The sequence below is a fragment of the Malaclemys terrapin genome, chromosome 20 (assembly GCF_027887155.1).
Source record: "Malaclemys terrapin pileata isolate rMalTer1 chromosome 20, rMalTer1.hap1, whole genome shotgun sequence".
Taxonomy (NCBI): Eukaryota; Metazoa; Chordata; order Testudines; family Emydidae; genus Malaclemys; species Malaclemys terrapin.
In genome coordinates, this window is record NC_071524.1 from 11,495,957 (window position 1) to 11,511,763 (window position 15,807).

At 58.0% G+C, this 15,807-nt stretch overlaps 1 long non-coding RNA gene across 1 annotated transcript; it reads right to left on the bottom strand.

Annotated features, from left to right (window-relative positions):
* Positions 1-2,091: 2,091 nt before the first annotated feature.
* LOC128826707 (uncharacterized) lies at positions 2,092-7,386 on the bottom strand. Its single transcript, XR_008442876.1, has 4 exons — positions 7,355-7,386; positions 4,581-4,645; positions 3,112-3,160; positions 2,092-2,412 (listed from the first exon to the last, which is right to left on the bottom strand). It is a non-coding gene; the product is annotated as an uncharacterized LOC128826707 (long non-coding RNA).
* Between the last annotated feature and the right edge of the window lie 8,421 nt (positions 7,387-15,807).

The window sequence follows — 15,807 nt, forward strand, 5'->3', positions numbered from 1 at the left end:
TTCGGATGGTCCAGCCAGCCTGTGGAGGGGGCAACACATTCGCCCGCCCAGCTCTCGTGAACCTTTCTGGTTCCTTTCATCTCTGAAGGCTAGAGGAGGAAAGCGGGTGGGCAGGGGGTCTAGAGGACAGAAGTGCTGGTGTAGATGTTCGGGGGTGGGGGTCCTGGGTCAGTGGTTTTCAACCTATGGTACGCGGCTCCCTGGGGGTCTGCAGGGTACGTCTGAGATTTCCAAAGCAGTCCGCACCTCCCTTTGAAATGTTTTGGGGGTCCGCAAATGAAAAAGGTTGAAAACCCCTGGGCTACAGGAAAGGATGTTAGAGATCAGGGTAGGTGTTGGGGGATATAGAGGGAGAGGGGGTCAAGGCAGGTGTTGGGGGGGTCTAGAGGGAGTGCTGGGGGGTCAGAGTAGGTGTTAGGAGGGGTTAGAGCAGAGCTGGGGGCTAGAGGAGGGGGTGAGCGGTATTGGGGGGCTAGAGGAGGGGATGGAGACTAGAGGAAGGATGATGGGGGCTAGAAGAGGGGAGACTGGGAGGTATTTGGGGGGCTAGAAGAGGAGAGAGGATGGGAGGTATTTGGAGGAAGGGAGCTAGAAGACAGGGTGGGAGATATCTGGGGGGTGGGGCTAGAAGAGGGGGAGGAATTTCAGAGGCAGGGGCTAAAAGAGGGGGAGGAACTGGGGGGAGAGGACTTAGGAGACAAGGAGGATGGGAGGTATCTGGGCAGGGGGGGTGAGAACTATTGGGAACAAGGGGCAAGAAGAGGGGGAGGATGGGAGATATTTGGGGGTGGGGGGTAGAAGAGGAGGCGTGGGAGGTATTTGGGGCAGGGGGTAGAAGAGGAGGAGGGTGGAAGATTTTGGGGGGAGGGGTTTAGAAGAGGGGGGCTGGGAGATATTTGGGGGGCGGTATTTGGGGCAGGGGGCTAGAAGAGATGGGGGATGGGAGGTATTTGGGGAGCAAAAGAGGGGGGAGGATGAGAGATATTTGGGAGTGGGGGGTAGAAGAGGGGGAGGTATTTGGGGCGAGGGTAGAAGAGGGGCAGGATGGGAGGTATTAGGGGCGGGGGGCTAGAAGAGGAGGGGGTGGAAAGCATTTGGGGTGGGGGTAGAAGAGGGGGGAGGATGGGAGGTATTCAGGGGTGGGGGCTAGAAGAGATGGGGGGAAGGCATTTAGGGGCGGGGGGAGGATGGGAGGTATTTGGGGGCGGGGGTAGAAAAGGGGCAGGATGGGAGGTATTAGGGGCGGGGGGGCTAGAAGAGGAGGGGATGGAAAGCATTTGGGGTGGGGGTAGAAGAGGGGGAGGATGGGAGGTATTTGGGGTGGGGGTAGAAGAGGAGGAGGGTGGAAGATTTTGGGGGGAGGGGTTTAGAAGAGGGGTCTGGGAGATATTTGGGGGGCGGTATTTTGGGCAGGGGGCTAGAAGAGATGGGGGAAGGCATTTGGGGGCGGGGGGGCTAGAAGAGGAGGGGGTGGAAAGCAGGGGGGGGCTGGGGTGTATTTGAGGGGGGCCCCACCAATTTTACCCTCTCGCGCTCCGGGCCGCTCCACGTGCTGCACAAGAGGCGCCTTGGGGCTCCCTGACGCCCAAGCCCGCCCTGGGAAGCTCCGCCCATCCCGACACAGCCAATAGGACGAGGAGACAGAGCCCTGACCAATTAGAACGCAAGAAGAAAGCTCCCTCTCCCCGCCCCTCCCCCCCGTGTTTGGATGGGTGGGGGCTGCACGCAATGAGCCAGACACCCCTCACCGGAGGGGGGGTGGGGGGAGTGTGCTGCAGTGACCAGACACCCCCCCACACCAGGGCTGCAGCAGGGAGGGGGGTGCAGAGACACAGCATCTGGTGGTACTTTGTGCAGCCACTGCTGTGATGAGTTGGTGAGTCTCAGCCATGAGGGCCAGGCTTCTTGCTGTCACCCACCTCCCAGCTTCCCAGCTTGTCTAGGGGACGCCCTCCCTTTACCGCCTCCGCCGGAGGAATCTGTTTCCCTTATAACCACTTTGTGTCCCGGAGGCCTGGGTGCCGTGTAGCCGGTGGCTGTGGTTCTGTAGCAGAGGCCATGCTAACAAAATAATCCCTCGCACCAGACTCAGTCCTTCCGGAGGACTTTATTCTGGTGACGGGGACCCTGATTTCCAGCCTTCCCCGAGGGAACCTTCCCAAAGGGGCTCTCTGCTGCTGAGCCATAAGACCCTCGCACTCCCCACCAGCAGGGGCGAGGGTCCCGTGGGTTCTTCTGGTTTGGAGGGAAGTAGAAGATGCGTCTCTGGTTTTCGCAGGGCCGATAGAGGGAGAAATCCCTGGTTCCCTCCTCCAGGCACCCAGCAGAGAAATTGCTGAAGAGAGAGACCTTGAGCTGCACCAGGACCCGGTGGGCCTGCAGCACACCGAGAGAGAAGAAGGGTGGTGAGGCCTAGAACCGAGGAGCAGAAATAAAAGCTTTGCCATGCATCAACTTGCGGAACTCCCTTCTGCAGGAGGGCCAGATCCTCTCATAGCTTGTGTAGAAGGCCTGGGAGTGGAGCAGGAGCTCAGCTCAGCAAAAACATACGGCCCTACCCAGCCCCACATCCCCATTCTCTGTGACCCCAAACCCCTGCTTGGCCTCAGCACCCACAATCCCCCATTGCTCCTGCACAACTCCTGTGTCCCGTTCTCTGTTACCCAGAATCCCCTGGGGCTCTGCCCAACCCCAGCACCCCAGTCTCTGTTTTCCAGAATTCCCTGTAGCCCCTGCTCACACCCAGTGCCCCATTGTTTATTACCCAGAATCCCCAGTGTCCCCTACTCTGCCCCACAGCTGTTGCCTGCAGGCCCCTGGGGAGCACGAGAAAGCCCATGGGTCATGCACTGCAGCTCATGCTCCTTTCCCATGATGGGAACCAAAACCTCCTGAAGGGAGTGGAGCTGCAGAAGCAGGATGGGATAAATCAGAGAGCAGGACACTGGGGTGGTGACAGGGGGAGGCAGCAATTCCCCCTCCACAAACCATCAGCAGCCAAGGGCAAACCCAGCCAGAAAAGGCCAGGGATCCCAAGGGGGAATGAGCCAAGCCCCTCACACCAGGGATGGGGCCCCAGGGAGCCTGTGGGGCAGGAGCACAAGGGGGTACCTGGTAGCTGTGATTGCAGGACAGGAGGATCTTGGCTTTCTGGAACGCTCTGTGCGAAAGGGAAATGAATTGGGGTCAGCCGGATTGGGGGGAGGTAAAATCACCCCATGATGCCAGCACTGCAGTGCCACCAGCCTCCTCCATGAGCCCCTACCCCACCCCATAGAGCACTGCCCAGAGAGAGGGAGCCCTACCTTCAGCAATAGGCAGAACCACCCCCTGACAGAGTCCCTATTCATCCCATAATCATCCCCCTGAGAGAAAGTGCTGACCTGCAGATCACCCCATTATAGATCTCCTGATCAAGAGACCCCAGTACTGTACATCGATCCCCAAAGGAGAGCGGTACCCCGTTACAGATTGTCTCAGCCTCTCTCTATACATCCCCACCACTGAGAGATCCCCTCACTAGAGATCCCCAACAGTGATAGATCCCCTCACTAGAGATCCCCTCACTATGGATCTCCAACACTGAGATCCCCTCACTAGAGACCCCCAACACTGAGAGATCCCCTCACTATGGATTTCCAACACCGAGATCTCCTTACTAGAGATCTCCTCACCACAGAACTCTCAGATGAAGATCCCCTAATAATAGATCCCCACCCTATAGAGCCATGCATGAGAGATCTACTTGTGATAGATCCCCCCACAGAGTCCCACCTGCCCTCTAAGGTGTCCCAATCCCTTGGCCCATAACCAAGGGAGTCCAAACCCCTCTCCAAGCCCCTGCCCCAATGAGAACTTTGCTGTCCCCAAGGAGTGTGGGGTGGGGTTTGGAAGTGCCCCCCCCCCAGGAGATCTATTCTCTTTTGCTCACCCACCTGGCTGCCAGACTCACTCTGCACCCAGTGCCCAGCTCACCCGTTGATGTACATGTTGCGCAGGGCGAGGGCTGCCCCGAAGCACTTGCTGGGGGAGCTCAAGGCTTCCACGCACCCAGCGCAGGTCCTGTGCTTCTGCCACACTTCCCTCCTGGGGTGGGAGTGGGGTAAATGCCCCTGAGGCAATCACATCCCCCCTCCCCTCCAGGCTACATGCTGGGAATCAAGGCTGGGAGGCAGGGGGATCTGCCAGCCGTGGGGTTCCCTGGAGCCTGGTGGCATTCACAAGGAGAACCGCGATGGCCTGACACCCCAACCCCATACGAGCTCCCACCCATGCCTACCACCCGTGCCTACTGCCTCTTGAGCATTCCTCCCTACGGCCTCCCCAATACCTCCCCCTGGCCGTCTCCCCTCCCCTGCAGCTTCCCATCCCCCCCAGCTCCCGCCCCGTGGCATCCCCCCTCTACGCTTTCTCCCTGCAGCTTGCCCCATTCCCGCCCTGAGTCCCAGGTCTACCCCCCGACACATCTCTCCAACCCCACAGCTCTTGCCCCCCTCTCTCATCCCCTCCCCTCTAGTGCCCCGGCCCCTGCTCCCTGTAGTGGGCTTGAGAGGCCCCCACTCCCCGGCCGCTCCACTCACCAGAATTTGAAGCTGCTGGCATTGATGAAGGTGGGCCTGTGCTGGGCCAGCTGCTTGGGCAGATCCTGGTGAAGGAGAGAAGAGCAGGCAAGGCTGAGAGGCCCCTCCCTTGTCCCGGGGGGGGACAACAGGGGACAGGGGTCCCACAATTTGTCCCAGTGTCACCCTCCCACATACAGAGGAGACATCAGTTCCCAGCAGGCCGTGCTCCACCTCCATCCCCGCTGAGATGAGACCACAATCCGTCAGTGCCCCCCATCCCGCCCCCCCCGGGGAATCACACCCTTCTCCCCCGCGAGGGCTCCAGGAGGAGGCAGAACCCCCCGCCCCCTGCAACACCAGCCTCCCAGCCATGTACCCCGGGGTGGGGTCAGATAAGGGTGGATTTATTCTTTCCATTCCTCAGATCTAGCCCTCAGCCCCAGCCTGCCCATACGTCATCCAGGGTCTGGAGCAGTTGGCTGCTTACCCAGGGCTACCGAGGAGACTCCGGGAGAAGGGACTAGATTCTCCACGGCTTTGCATCCATTCACACTGGTACCCGTCTCACACATGGGGAAACTGAGGCACCAGGGAGGGCGATATGGCCTGTGCCAGGTCAGATTGGGAGTCTGTGGGAGAGCCAAGATTAGAACCCAGGAGTCCTGGCTCCATGGACAGCATGGGACTCCTCCATTTGGGGAGGCTAGGCAAGCCCGGACTGCGGCCCTGCCCCAAGGCCTGTTCCCGCTCAGCCTCCTCCTGCCGAAGCTCCACCCACACTCCACCCTCAGACCCTCTCGGCACACTCCTGTGAGGCCCCCCGCCCACCTCTTCCCACCTCTCACGTCTCTTCCCCCAAGGCCTCCGCCACTTGCACCTCTTTGCCCCCTCCCTGAGGCCCCCATGTGGGCGGATGGGAACTTGGGAAAGGGCGGAGTGAGGATGGGGCCTTGGGGGAAGAGGTCGAGCGGGCGCAGGGCCTCTGGGCAGAGCACGGGCCAGATGCCTCCCCTGGCCTCTTATCCCCGCCGCCCATGCCTGGCTCCCAGCCTCGCCTGCTCTAACTACTAGACCCAGTGTCGTTGGAACAATTTGTATAGTGGGAGGTGCTGAGAGCCATTGAACAAAACTAAACTCTGTACAGGATGGAAACCACTTCAAGCCAGGGGGTGCTGCCACACCCCCAGCACCACGACTGGACCCCACTCCCTCCCCAGAGCTAGAGGTGGGACCCAGAAATCCTGGCTCTCAACCCCCACTCTAACCACTAGACACCCACTGCCCTCCCAAGCTGGGAATAGAACCCAGGAGTCCTGGCTGTGCCTCCCCAAACAGCCCAGTGTAGCCCTGCCCAGAAGGCCCCTTCCTGCTCGCTCTTCCCCCTTGGCCCCAGCCCAGGCAGGCTGGCGGCTCCTCCTCAGGGAAGCGTGCTGGGGCTAGGGCTAGGTGGCCACGGACAGCCTGTGGCCGGGACTTGAGGTGCCCAGGGCTGGGGGGTGCCTGGCGCTGCCCACCATGTGCTTGGGAAGGGCTGGGCGCCGCTTGCCCAGCACTTGGGAGCTGGAAGGGCCGTGCACGGCCTGCCCACCCAGCATTTAGGGCCTGGGGGGTCACAGGTGGACTCGAGGGGCGGGGGCATGTGCTGCCCGCTGAGCATGCTGGGGGGAGAGGCTAGTGACCACGGGTGGGCGCTCTGGATTCCGGTGGGGGAAGGGGCCAGGAGGGGCAGGGCCGGCTGGGGGGGATAGGACGCTCCATAAAGCAAGCCAATGGGCCCACCTAACCTGGTATCCTCCCCATATCACATCAATGGGCTGATCTAACCTCATATCATAGTCATAGAATATCAGGGTTGGAAGAGATCTCAGGAGGTCATCTACTCCAACCCCCTGCTCAAAGCAGGACCAATCCCCAGACAGATTTTTGCCCCAGATCCCTAAATGGCCCCCTCAAGGATTGAGCTCACAACCCTGGGTTTAGCAGGCCAATGCTCAAACCACTGATCTACCCCAAAATATCACATCATTGCATTGGCTGGCTGGAAGGGACCTCAGGAGGTCATCTAGTCCAACCCCCTGCTCAAAGCAGGACCAATTCCCAACTAAATCATCCCAGCCAGGGCTTTGTCAAGCCTGACCTTAAAAACCTCTAAGGAAGGAGATTCCACCACCTCCCTAGGTAACCCATTCCAGTGCTTCACCACCCTCCTAGTGAAAAAGTTTTTCCTAATATCCAATCTAAACTTCCCCCACTCTCCAGCCGCCCAGTCTGAAGGCAGCACAGAAGTAAGGGTAGCAATACCGTGCCCCCCCCTCCCCCCCCCCCCGCAACTCCCTTTTGGGTCAGGACCCACAATTTGAGATATGCTGCTCTCCCCCTTGAAATCTGTATAGTGTAGTCTAAAAGCACATAAAAGACCAGATTTCACAGACAGTCTGTGACGCGTTTTTCATAACCGTGAATTCAGTAGGGCCCTACTTATTGCACATGAAAAGCAGGCAGTTTGGGGGTGTTGGGGCAGGGGCGGTGCTGGGGGTGGACTTGCGGGGGCTCAGGCCACCCCAAAATTTGTCTTAGCCCTTCCCCCACCCCGTAGCAGCTGCTGCTCTCCAAGAGTGGAGAGAACTGCAGTTGCTGGTTGGTGCTGAGCTCCAGCAGCGGTGCAGGAATAAGCCGGGTGGGGCCAGGGGACCCGAGAGCAGCCCCTGGCCCGTGTCCCCACCGGCCTGGCTGCACCACCCAGAGCAGGTGGAGGATCCGGACTGGGGCTGCCCACAGTGACCTGAACTGACCCACTCCGGCCGGGGCTCCTGGGCACTGCCCCTGCGGTCGCTGCTCCCTGCTCCTGACCCCAAGGCAGCGCCGCGAACTGTCCAGCTCCGGCCTCCAAGTGGGCCAGGGAAGAGGTTCAGGGATGGGGCCTTGTGGTGAGGGCAGGGCCGGCTCCAGGCACCAGGCACCCAAGCACATGCTTGGGGCGGCACCTGGTAAGGGGTGGCGGGGGGAGCGCGGCGCGGCATTCCGCGGGCGGGGACGTTCTGGCGGCGCGGTGCTGGGGCAGTGCGGGCATGGCGCTGGGGGGGGGGTTCCGGTGGCGCTCGGCGGGGGGGCAGTGCGGGGCGCGGCGCTCAGGGGGGGTTCCGGCGGCGCTCGGCGGGGGGGCAGGCTCCGGCGGCGCGGCGTGGCGCTCGGTGGGGGGGGCGGCGCGGGGCTCGGCGCTTGGGGGGGGTTCCGGCGGCGCTCGGCGGGGGGGCGGGCTCCGGCGGCGCGGCGTGGCGCTCGGCGGGGGGGGTGCGGGGCTTGGCGCTCGGGGGGGGGTTTCGGCGGGGGGCGGGCTCTGGCGCCGCGGCACTCGGCGGGGGGGACGGCGCAGGGCTCAGTGCTCGGGGGGGTTCCGGCGGCCCTCGGCGGGAGGGCAGCGCGGGGCGCGGCGCTCGGGGGGTTCCGGCGGCGCTCGGCGGGGGGGGCAGGCTCCGGCGGCGCGGCGTGGCGCTCGGCGGGGGGGGGCGGCGCGGGGCTCGGCGCTTGGGGGGGGGTTCCGGCGGCACTCGGCAGGGGGCGGGCTCTGGCGCCGCGGCGCTCGGCGGGGGGACGGCACAGGGCTCATTGCTCCGGGGGGGTTCTGGCGGCCCTCGGCAGGGGGGCGGGCTCCCGCGGCACTCGGCGGGGGGGGCGGCGCGGGGTGCGGCGCTCGGGGGGTTCCGGCGGTGCTCAGTGGTGGGGCGGGCTACGGCAGCGCGGCGTGGCGCTCGGCGGGGGTGGTGCGGGGCTTGGCGCTCGGGGGGGGGGGTTTCGGCGGGGGGCGGGCTCTGGCGCCGCGGCACTCGGCGGGGGGACGGCGCAGGGCTCAGTGCTCGGGGGGGTTCCGGCGGCCCTCGGCGGGAGGGCAGCGCGGGGCGCGGCGCTCGGGGGGTTCCGGCGGCGCTCGGCGGGGGGGGCAGGCTCCGGCGGCGCGGCGTGGCGCTCGGCGGGGGGGGCGGCGCGGGGCTCGGCGCTCGGGGGGGGTTCCGGCGGCGCTCGGCGGGGGGGGCGAGCTCCGGCAGCGCGGCGTGGTGCTCGGCGGGGGGGGCGGCGTGGAGCTCGGCGCTCGGGGGGGGGGTTCCGGCGGCACTCGGCAGGGGGCGGGCTCTGGCGCCGCGGCGCTCGGCGGGGGGACGGCACAGGGCTCATTGCTCGGGGGGGTTCTGGCGGCCCTCGGCAGGGGGGCGGGCTCCAGCGGCGCTCGGCGGGGGGGTGGCGCGGGGGGCGGCGCTCAGGGGGTTCCGGCGGAGCTCAGTGGTGGGGCGGGCTCCGGCAGCGCGGCGTGGTGCTCGGCGGGGGGGCGGCGCGGGGCTCGGTGCTCGGGGGGGTTTCTGGCGGCGCAGCGCTCGGCGGGGGGACTCGGGGGGTGGCGCTTTTTTTTGCTGCTTGGGGCAGCAAAAAAGTTAGAGCCGGCCCTGGGTGAGGGAGGGGTAAGGCTCAGCTCAGACCCCCCCACCTTAGCCTGCCCACTGGGAACAGGCTGGTGCCGCCCCTGCATTGGGGTAAAATTGGAGTAAGTTTTGTAGTTGAGGTCCACAATTCTGAGTGTACCCTGCTGGGAGCCTGCCTGGGCAGAGCCGGGGCACCGACTGGGTGTGTGGTCCCCTGGGAGAGGCGCTGGTGCCTGAGATGGGGCAGGGGGCTCTGGCAGAGAAAAAACAAGGGGACAGAAATTGCGGGTTCTTGGCTGCTAGCCAATAATATTTCTCCTGGTGCTTTGGAGCAGGAGCTGCTAATGTCCTTTTTCCTTTCCCACCCGAGGTACCCAGCACTGAGGGGCACGGTCCTTGAAGGTGATGCTGTGAGGCCTCTCTCAGGGTGGGCCATGGAGAGGAGACAAATGAGACACCCACCCACCCCGCTTCCTTGCTGTCTCTCTCCCTGGTGGGGGTGTGGCCCTGGCAGTTCCTTTGCTCACTGCTGATGATTAGCACTAGAGTTGCCACCTCTCTGATCGCACAAAACCAAACACCCCTCGCCTAGGGTTACCATACGTCTGGATTTTCCCGGACATGTCCGGCTTTTTGGTCCTCAAATCCCCGTCCAGGGGGAATTGCCAAAAAGCCGGACATGTCCGGAAAAATAGGGAGGGGTCTTGGGGCTTGGGTCCGGGCTGGAGCCGCTGGGGCCGGAGCCAGAGCCGCTGGGGCCGGCGCCGCTCGACCAGGGGCGGGGCCGGGCCCGAGCCGCTCGGCCGGAAGCAGGGCCCGAGCCGAGCTGGGCCTGAGCCGCTGGGACCAGGCCTGGGGGTGCTTGGCCGGGGCCGGGGCCGGTGCCCCGGGGCCCGAGCCAAGCTGGAGTCGCTAGGGCCAGGGTGCTTGGTCAGGGTTGGAGGTGCTCGGCCGGGGCCGGCGCGCTTGGCTGGAACTAGGGCCCCAGGCCTGAGCCAGGCCGGAGACGCCGGGGCCAGAGCCTCTTGGCTGGGGCCGGCCGGCCGGCCACCAGAGGGAGCCGCTCGGCCGGGGGGGCCGGACTGGGCCGCGCCTTCTCGCGACTTCCCCCCCAGCCCCAGCCCCAGTTTACCTGCTGCCTCCCTGTTTCAGGCTTCCCGTGAACATTTGATTCGCGGGAAGCAGGGGAGGGGGCGGAGTTGGGGCGGGGTCTTTGGGGAAGGGACGGAGTTGGGGTGGAGCTGGGGGTGGATTTGGGGCAGGGCCGGGGCCCTGCGGAGTGTCCTCCTTTTTTTTTATTAAAATATGGTAACCCTACCCTAGCCCCACCCATTGTCCGAGGCCTCGCCCCTCCCCCCCTTCTCAGAGGCCCCACCCCCCACTCACTCCATCCTCACCCTGTGCTAGAGCAATGGTGCTGACCAAAGGCTCCCAGCAGAGCAGCGGAGTTTATGGCTGCACCTGGTTCATTAAGCAGACACATCCCCAGCAGCAAAGCCCCTGCGTCCCCCTCCACTACCTCACCAGCACCCAGAATGTCAGCTACACCCACCTTCCCTCCCCCATCCCATTGCCCTGACCCCTCAGAGTCTCTGCCCCTTCCCCAGAGTCCTGTCTGCAGCCCCTGCCCAGCTCCTGCTCCCTGTTTGCACCCCACCGCCTGCCTGACCCTCAGACACCCCCTCCTCCTTCTGCCAGCCGAGCGGGGAGCGCCAGGCACTTTGGAACCAACAAGGGTCAACATGCTGCTATTGGCCATGGAGGCAGGAAGAGGCCCCCAAGGCCACCTCAGCTCCTCAGACACGTACAAAAGTGATGGGAGAGGCAGAGCCAGTGTCTGCTGGTGGGGAGCAGGGAGAGCCGGCACAGGGGGAAAACAAGCCCCCATTCGACCTCCTCACCCCCTGCCAGCTGGCTGCAGCCCTGGCATCACAAGGGGAGATTGGCCACAGGCTTCAATGGGAGCTGGATTGGGCCTGGGGTTTTCAGCTAGAACAGCTTAAAGAAAAAACTGGGCCAGGAGGAGCCGCCCTGCTCCTGTTCACACCCCACCCGGAGAACCCTGCAGGGGCGGAAAAGGAGAAACAGCAGCAAATTCTATTCAACTCCCTTCCCACCAGGCATCCTCCCCCCGCCCCGGCCCCTCAACCCCCATCATCCCTGAAGAGCTCCCCTTCCCCATGCCCGTCTGTGTAGAAATCCCCCTTCTCCCGTCCCGTGTGGCTCCCCCATTGCAAACCTCTCTATGGGCCTCGTATAGGCTTCTCACCTCACAACCATTAGCATATTTAGCCACATCAAACCCCTGTGAGGCAGAGTTCTTACCCCATTGTACAGGAGGGGAACCAGGGCACAGCGAGACTAAGGTCACCCAGGACATCTGGGGCAAACCTCTGAGCTTGCCCACAGACTAGGGTCCCAGGCAACACCCAGCGAGAGGAGGAGATGTTGTCACCACCACCCTTGTGACTCCTAGCCCAGTGGGTGTGAACAGGAGCAGGGCTGCGCCTCCTGACTGCTCCATCCCCCCCTCTCTTGCCTTCTTAAAGTTGCTCCTCAAAGGGCTCCCTGCTTCCCATGTGAATGATGGCAGTGCGGGGAACCATTACTTTCTGTTTATGTATTGGCCAGTCATATAATTCCCTTCAAACATCCCTTCTTTCCCCTTAGTTATTTAATATCAATATAGAATTCCCTCAGATCTCGGTGGTTTTCTCTCATATTATCAAATGCGTAGCGCGTGACTGATTTCTCTACCAATATCAATGATGGATATAAAATACTCCACAATTTTGCCCCACTTTCTCTCCAGTTATCTATTATTAATTTAATATGCCCTGAGATTTTTCTCTTTCTAATTATTAAAAACTAACACAAAACCTCAGTTTTAGCCCTTTTCACAAATTCTTGAATGTGAATATAAAATCTTTGCAAATATTGCCCCTTTTCTATCTATTGATTTATCAAATATTGATATGAAATACACTGTTTTTACCTCTTATCAACAACTGATAAAAAATCCCTCAGATTTTCCACTTTCCTCTCTAAATTGCAAACATGGGTCCAAAATTCCTCTGATTTCCACTCTTTTCTCTTCCATTTCTGAACATTGCTCTCATATCTCAGGTTTTCCTCTTTCTATGTAATTATCAAATGACAATTGAAAATCTTCTCAGGTTTAGGGGCTTTCCCGTGTTTTTAAATCCCAGCAACTTCTCTTTTTGTGGAGGGAACCTGTTGCCCTGAGTCATTCTCCATCCTGAAGGTTGCAGGGGGTTAAATCGCCCAATGAACATCTTTCCCCTCTCCTTTGAGAATCATTTGGTCCCCCTTTAATCTCCGTTAAAACATTTGCGGATGAGAGAGACCAGCCACATATTTAATACACATCAAAGCTAAAGGCCTCCACCTTTGGGGATCAGTGGTTCCCAGCTACTAACAGGAGAGTTGGCTGGACCCTTCTCTTTTCTCCAGATGGCCTGGGATGAGGAGTTCACACTGAGTGCAGCGTGGGTCCAGAAGTATCCCAACCCTCATGACAAATGGTCTTTATGAGGAGTTGCTTCCCACAATGCTATGATGTAGCCACCTGTGCGGTGGGTCCCCGGTGGCCATTATTTGCTAGTGACTGTGAATGGAAACTTCTTAAATGTTTTGGCCCCTGTTAAAGCAGCATCCCCCAGGGCTCCCTCTGCCTGTGTGAATGTCCAGCAGGGGTGGTGATAACTTTCTATCCACTTATCAAACACTGTGAGTAATATAAGGGCCCTACCATCAATCAAATGTAGGCCCCGTCCCCTGACCCCTCAGGCCCCGTGCACCTGTCACCCTAAGACCTGCCCCTCCGGGGGTATTACTTCTGGGGTCAAGACGGACACATGACCGCAAGCAAAGGGTGTCATGTGACCCCTCTAAGAACTCCTCCCACCATCCTCTACCTATCAGGATGGGTTTTGCTCCACATAGGACCAACCCGAGAGGAGATTTGACCAATCAGGGGGTGTTCCGGGGCAGGGTGATCCACCAGGAAGTGGGTCATGTGACCCCTCTAAGAACTCCTCCCACTGCCCTCTACCAATCAGGATGGGTTTCAGCTGCAGAGGACCTCCCCGAGAGTGGATTTGACCAACTGGGGGGAGTTCTGGGGCAGGGTGACCTACCCAGAAGAGAGTCGTGTGACCCCTCTAAGAGTTCCCTCTACCACCCTCTGCCAATCAGAGTGCAGCACTGCCCCTGGAAGTTCCAGTGCTGTGTGGAAAAGGCCCTTCATTCCAAGAATGCATGTTTTAGAAATCGTGGAAACGCTGAGAGAAAACATGGACTCTTTCACAACTCCAGTGAGAACTTCGGACTTTGTTTTAGCTTAGAGACAGTGAGACCCCAGGTAAAAATCACATTGAGAAGAAAGTTACTAGAGCCTCCCCTGAGGTAGTGCCTGGGGTGTGCTATAGACCGCCAGGATCCGATTTGGATATGGATAGAGACCTTTTTAATGTTTTTAATGAAATAAACACTAATGGGAATTGTGTGATCATGAGAGACATTAACTTCCCAGATATAGACTGGAGGACAAGTGCTAGTAATAATAATAGGGCTCAGATTTTCCTGGATGCGATAGCTGATGGATTCCTTCACCAAGTAGTTGCTGAACCAACAAGAGGGGATGCCATTTTAGATTTGGTTTTGAGGACCTCATAGAAGAAATGGTTGTAGGGGACAACTTTGGTTCGTACGATCATGAGCTAATTCAGTTCAAACTAAATGGAAGGATAAACAAAAATAGATCTGTGACTAGGGTTTTTTATTTCAAAAGGGCTAACTTTAAAAAATTAAGGAAATTAGTTAGAGAAGTGGATTGGACTGGAGAACTTGTGGATCTAAAGGCAGAGGAGGCCTGGATTTACTTCAAGGCAAGGTTGCAGAAACTATTAGAAGCCTGCATCCCAAGAAAGGGGGTGGAAATCATAGGCAGGAGTTGTAGACCAAGCTGGATGAGCAAGCATCTCAGAGAGGTGATTAAGAAAAAGCAGAAAGCCTACAAGGAGTGGAAGATGGGAAGGATCAGCAAGGAAAGCTATCTTATTGAGGTCAGAACATGTAGGGATAAAGTGAGAAGGGCCAAAAGCCATTTAGAGAACCTTGCAAAGGGAATTAAAACCAACAGTAAAAGATTCTTTAGCCATATAAATAAGAAGATAACAAAGAAAGAAGAAATGGGACCGCTAAACACTGAGGATGGAGTGGAGGCTAAGGATAATCTAGGCATGGCCCAATATCTAAACAAATACTTTGCCTCAGTCTTAATGAGGCTAATGAGGAGCTTAGGGATAATGGTAGGATGACAAATGGGAATGAGGATATGGAGGTAGACTTTACCACATCCGAGGTAGAAGCCGAACTCGAACAGCTTATTGGGACTAAATCGGGGGGCCCAGATAATCTTCATCCAAGAATATTAAAGGAACTGGCACATGGAATTGCAAGTCCATTAGCAAGAATTTTTAATGAATCTGTAAACTCAGGGGTTGTACCATATGACTGGAGAATTGCTAACATCGTTCCTATTTTTAAGAAAGGAGAAAAAAAAGTGATCTGGGTAACTATAGGCCTGTTAGTTTGACATTTGTAGTATGCAAGGTCTTGGAAAAATTTTTGAAGGAGAAAGTAGTTAAGGACATTGAGGTCAATGGTAATTGGGACAAAATACAACATGGTTTTACAAAAGGTAGATCGTGCCAAACCAACCTGATCTCCTTCTTTGAAAAGTTAACAGATTTTTTAAACAAAGGAAACACAGTGGATCTAATTTACCTCGATTTCAGTAAGGCATTTGATACGGTTCCACATGGGGAATTATTAGCTAAATTGGAAAAGATGGAGATCAATATGAAAACTGAAAGGTGGATAAAGAACTGGTTAAAGGGGAGGCTATAACGGGTCATACTGAAAGGTGAACTGTCAGGCTGGAAGGAGGTTACTAGTGAAGTTCCTCAGGGATCGGTTTTGGGACCAATCTTATTTAATCTTTTTATTACTGACCTTGGCACAAAAAGTGGGAATGTGCTAATAAAGTTTGTGGATGACACAAAGCTGGGAGGTATTGCCAATATAGAGAGGGACCGGGATATCCTACAGGAAGATCTGGATGACCTTGTAAACTGGAGTAATAGTAATAGGATGAAATGTAATAGTGAAAAGTGCAAGGTCATGCATTTAGGGATTAATAACAAGAATTTTTGTTATAAATTGGGGATGCATCACTTGGAAGTAACAGAGGAGGAGAAGGACCTCGGAGTGTTGGTTGATCACAGGATGACTATGAGCCGCTAATGTGATATGGCTGTGAAAAAAGCTAATACAGTTTTGGGATGCATCAGGTGAGGTATTTCCAGTAGTGATAAGGAGGTTTTATTCCCTTTATACAAGGCATTGGTGAGACCTCATCTGGAATATTCTGTGCAGTTCTGGTCTCCCATGTTTAAGAAGGATGAATTCAAACTGGAACAGGTACAGAGAAGGGCTACTAGGATGATCTGAGGAATGGAAAGCCTCTGTCTTATGAAAGGAGACTCAAAGAGCTTGGCTTGTTTAGCCTAACCAAAAGAAGGCTGAGGGGAGATATGATTGCTCTCTATAAATATATCAGAGGGATAAATACCAGGGAGAGAGAGGAATTATTTAAGCTCAGTACCAATGTAGACACAAGAACAAACGGATATAAAGTGGCCATCAGGAAGTTTAGACTTGAAATTAGACAAAGGTTTCTAACCATCAGAGGAGTGAAGTTCTGGAACAGCCTTCCAAGGGGAGCAGTGGGGGCAAAAGACATATCT